Source organism: Sminthopsis crassicaudata, chromosome 3 (genome assembly GCF_048593235.1).
Source record: "Sminthopsis crassicaudata isolate SCR6 chromosome 3, ASM4859323v1, whole genome shotgun sequence".
NCBI lineage: Eukaryota > Metazoa > Chordata > Mammalia > Dasyuromorphia > Dasyuridae > Sminthopsis > Sminthopsis crassicaudata.
Genome location: NC_133619.1, coordinates 118,055,973 through 118,068,738, shown reverse-complemented (window position 1 = coordinate 118,068,738; position 12,766 = coordinate 118,055,973).

The window sequence follows — 12,766 nt, the reverse complement described above, 5'->3', positions numbered from 1 at the left end:
AATTATTATAGAGCTATAATAAGAATTACATAAATTCTAGCAGATACTACATTGAAGAGTCATAGGTCTTGGAATACAATATTTTGTAGAGCAAAAAGAGCTGGAATTATGATCAAGAGTAACCTACTCAGCAAAGTATAATATATCAAGTGAAACAAAGGGACATTCCAAACTGAAAGATTTTCAGGTATTTGTGACAAAAGTAGCAGAACTTAAGGAGAAATTTGAAATATAACATCCAGGAGTAATATAAACATTCAGGACCAAATTATAAGGGATTCACTAAGGTCAAATCACTTCTTATATATGAAAATATCAGGTCGTTTATGACTGTCATTTTTATTTGAGTTGCTTGAAAGAAAGGCTTGGATTGAGCTGAATATGATTCTAAGATAGGTTTGTGGGGGGGGAAGAGATAAAAAGAAGTTTTAAAAAAAGAGATAAAAAGAAGTATCTCATACAAACAAGGCTAAAATAATAAAAAGGAAAATAAAAAAAGGAAAATTGATACCAAAGAAGTTAGTAGAGGGGATGGGCTGAAACCTTACTCTCATTGTGAATAAAAGCAAGAGGATAGGGTTGGGATAGAGGATAAAGGAAGGCTTTTTTGGAGGGATGAATAGGTTAAGGAATAGTAGGGCAAGGTAGATATAAATTAGAGAAGTAAGGAAGGATTGGACTAGGATGAGAAGGATAGTGAGGGAAAATAGGAAGGAAGAAAACATACAAGTAATTATAGCTTAGAATGTGAATGGGATAAATTTACTCACAAAATGGAAATTAATAGCCAATTTAAAATATAAACTCAACAATATGCCATTTCAGGGAAATGCTATAAAAATTAGAGATACACACAAACATAAAATAAAGGTCAGAAGTAAGAGTTACCATATTAAAAAAAAAAAAGGCAGGGGTAGTAATCATGATTTCAAAGTTAAAGCTAAAATAGATTTAATCAAAAGAGAAAAATATATACTGTCAGCTTATATTATTCAATATTTTTAGACCATTTAAAATAACTAGACAGTATAAAATACCTAAGATTATACCTGCCAAAACAAACATAGGAACTATATGAATTTAAACTTTAAATAAAGTTAGATTTAAATAATTGAAGTAACAATGTTTATGGGTAAAGGCAATATAATTTTTAATGACAATTTTACCTAATGTATTAATGTAATGTCATCCTAAATAAATTACTAAAAACTTATCTTACTGAATTAGGAAAAAATAATAAAAAAGATTCATTTAGAATAAAAGATCAGAAATTTTAAGGAAACCAGGGTGGGAAAGATCCAAAGGAAGTAATGGATCATTTTGATTATTTTAAATTAAAATGTTTTAGCATAAATAAAATCCATGCATCCAAGAATAGAAGGAATGAAGAAAATTGGAACAAACTTTCATAGATAATTTCTTAGATGGAATGTTATCGGGTTGGGATGTTGCTGTGATGTAGAAAATGATGAGCTGGTTGATTTAGCAAAAAACTTGGAAAGATGCTATCCACTTTCAGAGAATTAGATGAGAAATGGAAATACACATAGTAGGATCTTACATATATTTGTATGAGTGTATACAAGTGTATGTTTTATACATTTCTATGAATATGTATATATATATGTGTGCACATACATATATACACTTACATATGTATGCATATATCTATAATTATATATATATATATATATACATATACATGCATATACATACAGATGTAGAGATAGATAGTTTGGTATAGCTATATGTATCTATGCTTAATTATAGCCTTTTGGGGGGTAGGGGGATTGGGAAGGAAAGGAGGGAGAAGAAAAAAAAAAAAAACCTGTAAGGAAGCAAAGAAAAGCTGTACATCTTTGAAAACAATGTGTAGTATTTATTATATATTTTTTCTTGAAATGGAAATGTATTGCTTTATATTGAATCCTCTCATGTTCTTCTGTGTACATAGCAATTTTTAAAAAATATTTTCTTATTTTTAACTTAAATTTTAAATAACTTTTAAGTTTTATAAATAAACAAAATGTTCTCTCTCCTCATCTTTGCCCCTTCGAATTCTTAGCTTCTTTCAGTACTCATCTTAAATGCCACTTTTTTCAAGAGGCCTTTCCTTACCACATGCTCAAAAAAAAAAAAAAGTCCCACAAATATCCTGCTGCCTAACAACCTAATAACTACTCTGTAGGTATCTCATACATGTTACTATTTAATTACCTGTTGTCTCTCCCTTGGAATGTAAAGGTTTTAAAGGAAGAGATTGTTACCTTTGTTTGTACCTCTAGTACTCCACGAAGGACTTGGCACATAGCAAATGCTTAACAAAATTATTATGTTATTTTTGTTGTGAATGGCTAGGTGACACTGAATAGAGCACTGGACTTGGAATCTGGAGGATCAGAGTTTAAATAAGGATTCAGATGCTTACTAGTTGTGTGAACCTAGGCAAAAGACTTACTGTAGTTCCTTCCCTCGGGTTCCTCAACTGTGAAATGGGTTAATAATATCACCTACTTCAGAAAGTCTTTGTGAGGCTCAAATGAGATAACATTTTTTCAGTACTTAGCACAAAACCAGGCACATAGGTGCTATACAAATACATGCTATATGAAGAAAACAATTCCCTTATCTTTCTCCTTATATATCTCATCTAACAATACCTGTGGGATCAGTATATTATCTCTTGGAAATAAAACAGCTGCTTTCCTTTAAGAATGTCTAGTTGATTATTTAATAAATGTCAAATTGAGGATCTTTTATTGAGAGGAAAGGATTTTGGATTTGGCACAAGAAGAATATGGTTCACAACTTTGGGCAAGTCATTTAATGTCTCTCCCCACCCCACTCTCCTTATCTAGAAAATGTGTGGTTTGTGCTAAATGAACTCTTAAGTTCCCTTCAAGCATAAATGTGTCATCCTGTGAGGTTAAAGACTAGATGAGCTTCATTTTCCCTGCCAACCATAAATGTGTCATCCTGTGAGGTTCAGGGGGCATGTTAACCCCCTAACTATTTTGAAAGGAGGGGCTGCCATTATCAGCTATACCAGTTTCCCCTCTCTTTCTACTCTCAAATGGAAGGCACAATCAGCAAAAACAAAATTAAAACAAAACAAAACAAGCAAACAAAAGTAGATAGGCTTTGTCAGCCCCACCCCTGCCATTCCAGAGAACTCTTTATTTACCCTGATGAGTTTTTAGGATCTACCTGTGTTCTCTTTAAATGATCAGCCACCCAGATGAGATCAACAATACTTAAAGTCAAACAATATAAAAAAAAAATAAAATAAAAATCCTCTGATTTTCTGGGAGGATGGGAGCTGGGCCAGTTTTTTCTTGATTGAAGTCATTCTCTGCCTAATCTCACTTGCTCCTGCAATCTTTCAAACGGGGCTCTGCTCTTTGATTAGAGGAGAATTAGAGGAAATATAGAGGCACTTGGGGGCTTGATTGCCAGTTGTTTTCTCCTCTTTTCTGGGTTCCCTTTTATGAGATGATGATCCCCTGCTCCCCCTCCCTCTTTTTCCCGTTTCCCCTTTGTGTCCCAGTGAGAAGGAACTCTCCCAAACAAGAAGAAAACCATAAACAGTAAGTGTTGTTCTCTGTCACTGCCTTCAACTGCACCACACCCTCCTGCTCGCTTCACAAAGAAAGAACTTTTGGAATCTGCTTTTTTTTCCCCCCAGCACAGAACAAAACCACTAAATAAAAATTATAGGGTTGTTTAGCCAATTTCTCCACTACACTGTGAATCCTTTAGCACAATTCTTCAAAGCTGTTATCCCAGAAGGCTGGCTTAAGCCCCTTCCCTCTTTCAGGCTTTTTTCCTACTGGAAGCCTAACTATGCTGATAGAGTAAGAAAAAGTCCACCAAAATTCTCCTTGCTGAAGGAATTTAGCCTTTGACCTTCAGTTCTGCATTCTCTTCTACCAGTTTCCTCATTGTTGAGACCCGTTGGAACTTCTAGAAAAGAACAAATAAATAAACATCAATTCTTAGAGAAAAAAAAATAGTTTTCCTAGGAATTGGCAAAAATGAAATTCACTATTTAAATGTCATCCATAGGTGTGAAGTCAATTATGAATTGATAAACATTTATTAAGTGTCTACTATATTCCAGGACCTATGCTTTCAGGTTATAAACCCAAAACTGAAGTAGCCCTTTCTCTCAAGGAGTTTATATTCTGTTGAAGGCAACTTAAGAATATATATACAATGTAGTTTTATTTATAAAGCCTTCTGTTAGGTCTAAATATAGGCCAATATTTTAAGTGCAAGTCTAATCTTGAAGGTGTCTTCACCCTTATTCAAGGTATCATGCATTGTAAGGATTTAGCAAATTTTAATTGGATAAAGAAAGGCACCCTACAAAGAATAAAACAGTTACTTTATCCAATATAATTTTAGATGTGGGATGATTTAAATGGGAATTCTAATAATTATTCAGTGCAGTGTATACTCCTTGAGGGCAGGAGCTATTTTTAATTTTTCCATCTTTATACCTCCCCCAAAAAATCAGCAGGAATATTGTCTTTCACAATAGAGGGGCTTAATAAATGTCTAACCACATATCAACATTATCTATGTTCCATTGTACTTTCATTTTGTTAAATATTTACCAATTACATTTTAATCCGATTCCTGTGTTTGAAATCTCTGATCTGCTCATTTTATAAATGAGGAAACCAAAAAACCCATAGAGGTGACATGAGTTAACTAAAATCATACAACCGGTATCAATGCAAGATTAAAACATTAAACATGTTCTAAACATATTTTCCTACTGAACTGGTAGGGCTTGGGTTCTGTTTGTTGTTACTCTGTCTAGGGTATGGCTCAATATCCTGAGTCGCAGGTAGCTTAATACATGTTAATTGTGATTCTGATCAGCAATCCCAATGAATGAATTGAGTGCTTGCTGGGTACAGGGTAGCCATTTATACTGACATCTGAATGAGGAGCTCAAAGGAAGTCTGTCATACTGGGACACAAAAAAAAGGCCAGCATTCAATTGTATTTATTTTATGAATGAAAACCCCAATATTAGATTTTAACAAAACATTTTAAATTGTTTTTTTCTGCAGAAAAAAAAAAAAATATCCTGCTCCCAAAAGAAAATTAAACCTGAATGCAAGAGGACAATGTCAAAATAAAATGCCAAGGAGCATCTGGATGGAGCTTGGATTACGCAGCAAGATGGGCTGGACAGCTGAGGACACTGACTATATTAGCAATCTTGAAGCCTCCTATCAATTCTCCTTGAATGTCAAGAGCCTTACAGGACCCTCTCTTCAGAGCTAGATAGTATCTCAGGCAGCCCAGCAACCGTTCTATGTAGGAATGGTTCACAAGACAAACCAGTGCTCTAATGAAATGCTTGGGTCTCTGGAGGCAATCATGTCAGCTGCATTGTTTGACAGGGAACAGGTGTTTTAGGGCATGGATTCAGAGTCAGGCCTCTGCCTGCCTTTAAATACAATTGTCTAGTGATTGGTGTCCAATGGCAAATGGCAGTGGGAACATTGCCTTTCTTTATGGAACAGATGAGACTTTATGGTTGCTGGAGGTTGTAAATGTTTGTGAATATGGCCAGACATGCATATGCTCTCTCATCAGCATCAATTGGAACATAGAAGTTAAAGTGTTTATGAAAATGTCTCTATCTGGGGGTAGTTTCTGGTTTATAATTTGAAATGAGAGGATAAGAGCTGCATGCAATTAGCTGAAGATTTCTATGGTGTGCATTTTCATTGTACCTGGGAGCTCAAAGATAGTAAGAAAAAACAAAAGAAACAAAGAAAAGGAAAGAGACCTCTTCCCTAGCCCCTCAGTCCTTGTATCACATATTCTGAAGAGTAGAAAGGGGAGGGGAATGGCCATGGCTGAGTGATTTCAGGGAATGCAGGCTAAAAATAGTCAAGTGGGTCCTATCATTCATCCTTCAAAGAATGCTCACGTAACTTTTCCTGGGCAGTCATATTTGGGTGAATTTCCACCTAATATTTAAAAATATAATCTACCCTTGATTAAGAATCATGTGCCTGCCTAAAACTGCTTGGGCCAAAACTGCTTCCTAATTGTTCATTCTTAGTATGAGATGTCTCACTTCCCTGGACTAATTTCTTCACAGAACACCTGGAGGTTTGTGCTTCTGTAGGATCATAGATAACAGAAGTGAAATGACCCTAAAAATCATCTGTTCCAGTCTCCTCATTGTACAGTTGAGACCTTCAGAGGTTAGTCAACATTTAGTTATTTTATTTTTTTTTTTTGGTTCATCAATATTTATTGAGTATCTACTATGTGCTGGGCCCTGTGCCAAGAACAGGGAGATACAAAGAAAAGCAAAGTTAATTTAAAAAGGATTTATTTAGCAGCTATTATATACTAGGTGAGTCTAACATTTATTCTGCACCTACTACATGTGCCAGAGTGGATATAGGGTTGGTAACAAAGTCAGTAAAATTTAGGATTAAAACCTTCTTCTATCACATGCTGGCTGTATGGCCTGTGCAAGTTGTATAAATTTTCAGAGTCCCAATTAACTGAGATTAAAAACAGAACAGATACAGAAATGTACTGATAGAAGTTCCTCACCTGGAGTTCCTTATGCCCACACTCTAGTCCAAAAAATGTGTCAGTTATTTATCTAGGATGACTTTAAATCCAGGTTTTTCTGAACCTAAATTCAGTCCTTTTATATCATACAACTCTGCCCATAAGCAATTTTTATATCTTTCTCAGAAAAAAAAAAAAAAAACACGTTTTTCCCTTACCTGTTTCTTTTTTACCACCTGAAACAAAAATTGAATTTTCAGAGTTTATGAAGGAAAAAAAAATACATAAGAAAATAATTAATGGCACAGTGGATAGAGCGCTGGATCATCTTTGTGAGTTCAAATCTGACCTCAGATATTTACTATGAGACCTTGGAAAAGTCACTTAATCCTGTTTGCCTCAGTTTTCTTATCTATAAAATGAGCTGGAGAAGGAAATGGCAAACCACTTCACTCTATTGCCAAGAAAACCCCAAATGAGGTCACACAGAGTTGGACATGAGTGAAAAAAACAACTAAAAGTAACATTCTAAGATATCCTAGGGAAAAAATTGAAAAACAAGGCTCTGATATAGCAAAGAAAGTCTTATCAATATTCCCCTGACATCTTAAATTGAGGTTTTGCTAGAAATATAGCAACTACTAGATTATGGAAATTGACACTCTAGAATTACCAATCATGTATATTAGATTTAGTGGGAGTTGTTTTTGCTTGTTTGTTTTTGGCTAGGACTAGTTATGTATATATAGCCCAATCTTTTAAAAAGGGATAATGCACAGAAAGGAATTGTCCACCAATTTTTAAATCTACTATTGCTGTTCTGTCTTGCTCTTCAATTTTGTATCCAGCAAAGTTCCCAAATTTCTGTAAGGTCATGGGGTTTGCAATATTTGGGAAGTAAGGGGTAAAAATCAAAGAATCACAGACTCTAAGAATTAAAAAAGATCTCAAAAATGGCTTAAACTTAACTCATACCTGAGCAGGCATTGTCTCCATAATATGGAGATCTGCATAGCATAAAATCTAGCCTTTACTTGAAGTTTCCCAGAGATGGAAATATCCTTACCTACTGAAGCAACTTGTCCTATTTTTAGACAGGCAAATTAGAAAGAATATTATTGGAAAGTTGTTGGGTTTCAGGGGGGCGTAGGTCCCCTTACCGAAATATACCCCTTCTACAGTTTTCACCTTCACAAATGAGTAGAAATAATGAGGGAATGGTTAAAAAAAATGGTCAATATTATTCTGATCCTTCCCTCACTTGTCTATGAATACAGATGAGTTCTAGCTCTGCAACAGTCTTAGAGAGGTATTTGGGGATACTGAGAAATTAATTGATTTGCCTATAGTCACACAGCTAGTCTATATCAGATATAAGACTTAAACCCAATCTTCAGAGTTAGCTTTGTGTCTAATGCATCTTACTCCCTGATCCATATTACCTCCCTTAACAAAAGTCTGATATTTTCAGATGATTCAACATCAAAAATGAATGTGGTCTTACCAACAAAAATGATGCTAAAGAAGATGTATTATTAACATCAGTTTTGTTGCTGCTCACTAAAGACCACAAAGATGTTCAATTTGATACCACTAAAGTCTTCAATTTTGATGTCTCCCACTATTGGAATATGAGAGTCAGGACTGCCTTATTTTTCTATTCATCTACCAAGCATTTGACACAATGAATTTCATATAACTCTTTATAAATGCTTTTTCATTCAGTCATCCACCATTTACCACACAAAAGCTATAGAAAACTATTACAAAACTAAAGGGATATGGAAATACAAAAAGAGTTCCTAAATTCATATTCATTCCTCAAAAATATGGCACTCAGGAGGTTATGCTAAGGTTATGCCTTTAATATCATGTCTTTCTTCTATCTATAATATTTGAATGTCTCCATTGTAGTCCCAGAGTTAGAAATCTGTATTCTAATCCCTAAAACATACTTTGACATCCTTTGATTTCTTTCAATATTATTACTTTCTAAAAAAAAAAAAAAAAAAAAAAAAAAAAAGTCTTACCTAATTAATCCTAGCATTTGCCCTTATTATCATCCATTAGATTTCTGAAGCAAAAGAATTACTCTAATCACTAAATCTATGTTTTAGTAACTTCAAGATTTTATGCAGTAAAATATTCTCTACTATTTTTAATGGCCTTGTTGGCTCCTTCACTGACCTGAACTATGAGGAAAGTGAGTAGGATCTTCTAGGAGGAGACACAATTGCCTTTGGGCTACTGTTTTTATATTAGGGTTTTTTACTTTCTTAACCCCACCTTTTCTTAACTTTGTTATCCAACATTTCCAAGTCTATTATGTGATTCTTTTAAAAACCTTGATTGGTTTTTGTGTTTTCTTATTCATCTACATTAGGACTTCATTCCTACAGAATTTATTACTAGAATTCCCCCCCTGAATGGAATTATCTCTTCATCACCAATTATGTCCTTTTTATTACTTCATAACTGAGCACTAGCAGAAGAATTCCTCTCTTGTTCTTTTTTTTTTTTTTTTTTTTTTTTTGCAATTTAGAATAATAATCCTGATTAATTTACTTTTTTTTCTGTTTCAGAACAAGTGGCAAAGATGTTTTAAGTCTATTATCTCTCATCCTAGTGAACCAGTGTGTGATACAAGGAAAAAAAAAACATTTGTTTTGATAAAATATAACTCCTCAAAGAAAGATCCTCATCACCTCAATTCTCTTGCTATGTGTTCTATGCTTGTAATTCTGCTTTTTTTCCTCAATTGGTCTTTAATCATAACTGTTGATCAGGTTACTATACATCCAAATTAATTTGTCATTCATTGTGTTCTATCACATAATATCTGAATAATAGAAAATACAAAATATGGAAACAATATAATAGATGATATTCTAGACTTGGTGTTAAGAAATTCAAAACCCATTTCTTACAGTTTTTATCTGTTTAAACTTAGGAAAATCATTTATTGTCTCTTTGAAGTAATTCTCTAGAACTCAGGGCAGCTAGGTGGCACAGTGGATAGAATGCTGAGCCTGAATCTAAGACTTGAGTTCAAATACAACCTGAGGCACTTATTAGCTGAATGATCCTTACTAAGTCACTTAACCCTGTTTGTCTCATTTCCCTCATCTGTAAAATCAGCTGTAAAAGGAAACGACAAGCTACTCTAGTATTTTTGCAAAGAAAACTCAAAATGGGATCATCAAGAATCAGACACAACTGAACAAAAACAACTTACAATTTGACTACTAAACCATAGAATGGTTGTCATATCTATTTCTTAAAGTATAATCTTCCCATCAAACTCAAAATACTCAAAAAGATCTGTGAACTCACCAATGTATATGTTCCCTCTAATGAGTACATTCATTCTTGATGCTTCTTGTTCATTTTCTCCCATACTCTGATCAGAACCACCATTCCAGAGACCTCCCCCACATTCTCCATACAGCTTAAAGATACCAGGGGAGCATAAAAAATGTCCATTTGTTATTTTTTGCTCTCAACATGTGATCAAACTGTTTTCCTTTCCAATAATGCATTTTTAAAATATATATTACTGTGATTCTTCTTCATATCAGAGCCAATGTGTAATAGTAAACAGAGAGCAGGACTCAGAGTAAAAAAGACCTCAGATCAAGTCTCAACTCTGACACATGCTAGTTGTGTAACTGCAGGTAATTCATTGATCTCTCAGTGTCCTAGGCAGCTCTCTAGTATAAAATGTGGAGAACTTCCAACCTAGACTAGTAGGAACAATTTCCTTGCCACGTAGAACCTTATCCCAAGGAACTCACAAGTCAATCTCCAATCTTATCTTCTTCCTATTTCCTGTTTTGTTTGTGACCCACTCATATTCATGCTGAGCCCTTCCTTTGCCCTATGGATGATTCTCATTTTAATTGTTTAGAAATTTCAGAGTTCTAAAGTCTTATAATAACTCTGGCCTTAACAAGATGGGCTATCTAAAACTGTATGATAAAGCAGTGGCCATCAAAATCAGTTAGTACTGGTTAAAAAATAGAGTAGTTGATTCATGGAATAGGTTAGATTCACAAGACACAATAATCTTGTGCCTTATGTAATTGAGTGTTTGACAAACCCAAAGATCCCAGATTCTAGGATAAGAACTCACTAGTTGACCAAATTCCTGGGAAAACTGGAAATTAGTATGGCAGAAACTAGGCACTGGCCACACCTAACACCCTATACAAAGATAAGGTTGACATAAGTTCCTGATTTACACATAAAGAGTGATAATATAAGCAAATTTGAAGAACAAAGGATAGTATAGTTCTCAGATCTGTGGAGAAGGAAGAATTTTGTGACTAAAGAAGAACTAAAATACATTATGGAATGCAAAATGGATAATTTTGATTATATTAAGTTTAAAAGTTTTTGTACAAACAAAATCAATGCAGACAATATTAGAAGGGAAGCAGAAAACTGGGGAGAAAATTTACATCCAAGGGTTCTAATAAAAGCCTCATTTCTAAAGTATGTTGAGAATGGACTCAAATTTATAAGAATATAGGCCATTCTCCAATTGATAAATGGTCAAAGGATATGAACAATTTTCAGATGAAGAAATTAAAACCATTTCTAGTCATATGAAAAAATGCTTTAAATCACTGTTGATCAGAGAAATGTAAATTAAGACAAGTCTTAGGTACTATTACACATCTCTCAGATTGGCTAAGATGACAGCAAAGATAATGATAAAATGGGACTTGTTGAGTTGTGGACTGATTCAACCATTCTGGAGAGCAATACAGAACTATGCCCAGACTGCTACCAAACTGTGCATGTCCTTTGATCTAGCATTGTTTCTACTGGGCCTGTATCTCAAAGAGATCTTAAAGGAGGGAAAGGGACCCACATGTACAAAAATGTTTGTGGCAGCCCTTTTTGTAGTGGCTAGAAACTGGAAACTGAGTGGATGCTCATCAAGTGGAGAATGGCTGAATAAGTTATGGTATATGAATGCTATGGAATATTATTGTTCTATAAAAAATGATCAACAGGATGATTTCAGAAAGCCCTAGAAATATTACATGAACTGATGCTGAGTGAAGTGAGTAGAGAGAACATTGTACTGAGTGAAGTGAGTAGAGAGAACATTGTACACAGCAGCAAGAATATTTTGTGATGATCAGTTTTGATGGACATGGTTCTTTTCAACAGCAAAGTGATTCAGGCCAGTTCCAATGGTCTTGTGATGGAGAGAGCCATCTGCATCCAGAAAAAGGACTGTGGGAACTGAATGAGGATCAAAACATAATATTTTTGCTCTTTTTATTGTTGTTTGCTTGCATTTTGCTTACTTTCTCATTTTTTTTTCCTTTTTGATCTTATTTTTGCTGTTCAGCATGATAATTGTGGAAATATGTATAGAAGAATTGCACATATTTAACATATATTGGACTATTTGCCATCTGGGGGAGGAAGAGAGAGAGAAAAAAGATCTTGGAATACAAGGTTTTGCAAGAGTGAATGTTGAAAAAATTTTATGCATATGTTTTGAAAATAAAAAGCTTCAAAAAGAATAAAAAAGATGGGACTTTGTTTCACTAAAAAGTGTGGGGGTTTGTTAAAGTAACTACAATTTCCCAAAGGCAATTCAGTCTACTCCTGTTTAACTCTCAACCCAAATCACTGGTCATGTGAATTACACATACACATATACATATATACACACAATAGATATAAAAGTTTTTGTTATATTTATAGACATGTGTATTCTTATATATATATATATATATACATATATATGTATGTGTGTGTGTGTGTGTGTATACACACATATATTTATGAAACTGGATCTATGGGTATATAATTATAAGGTGTAGATAAAGATACAGATCTATAGATACAGATCATAATGTATACATCATACAAATAAAGATATTTGTGCAAATCAGGATATAGGTCTCTAGGCACAAATATATAGATATAGTTATAGATATAAACATTGCCATAGGAATATAGATATATAGATTTAGCTATATGTGATGTGACATAAGATATAGACCTAAACATAGACACAGATATTGATATACATATCATGGATGAAGATAGAGAAAATTTAGTGTAATGGATAAAGAGGTTAATGTGCTGCTTGTAAATTATACTCTTTATGTGGCCCTTTTGTTGCTTTAAGTCTAGGTGATTCTCAAAGATTATATTTAGTAGAAAAGGTGTCAAGCTGCTC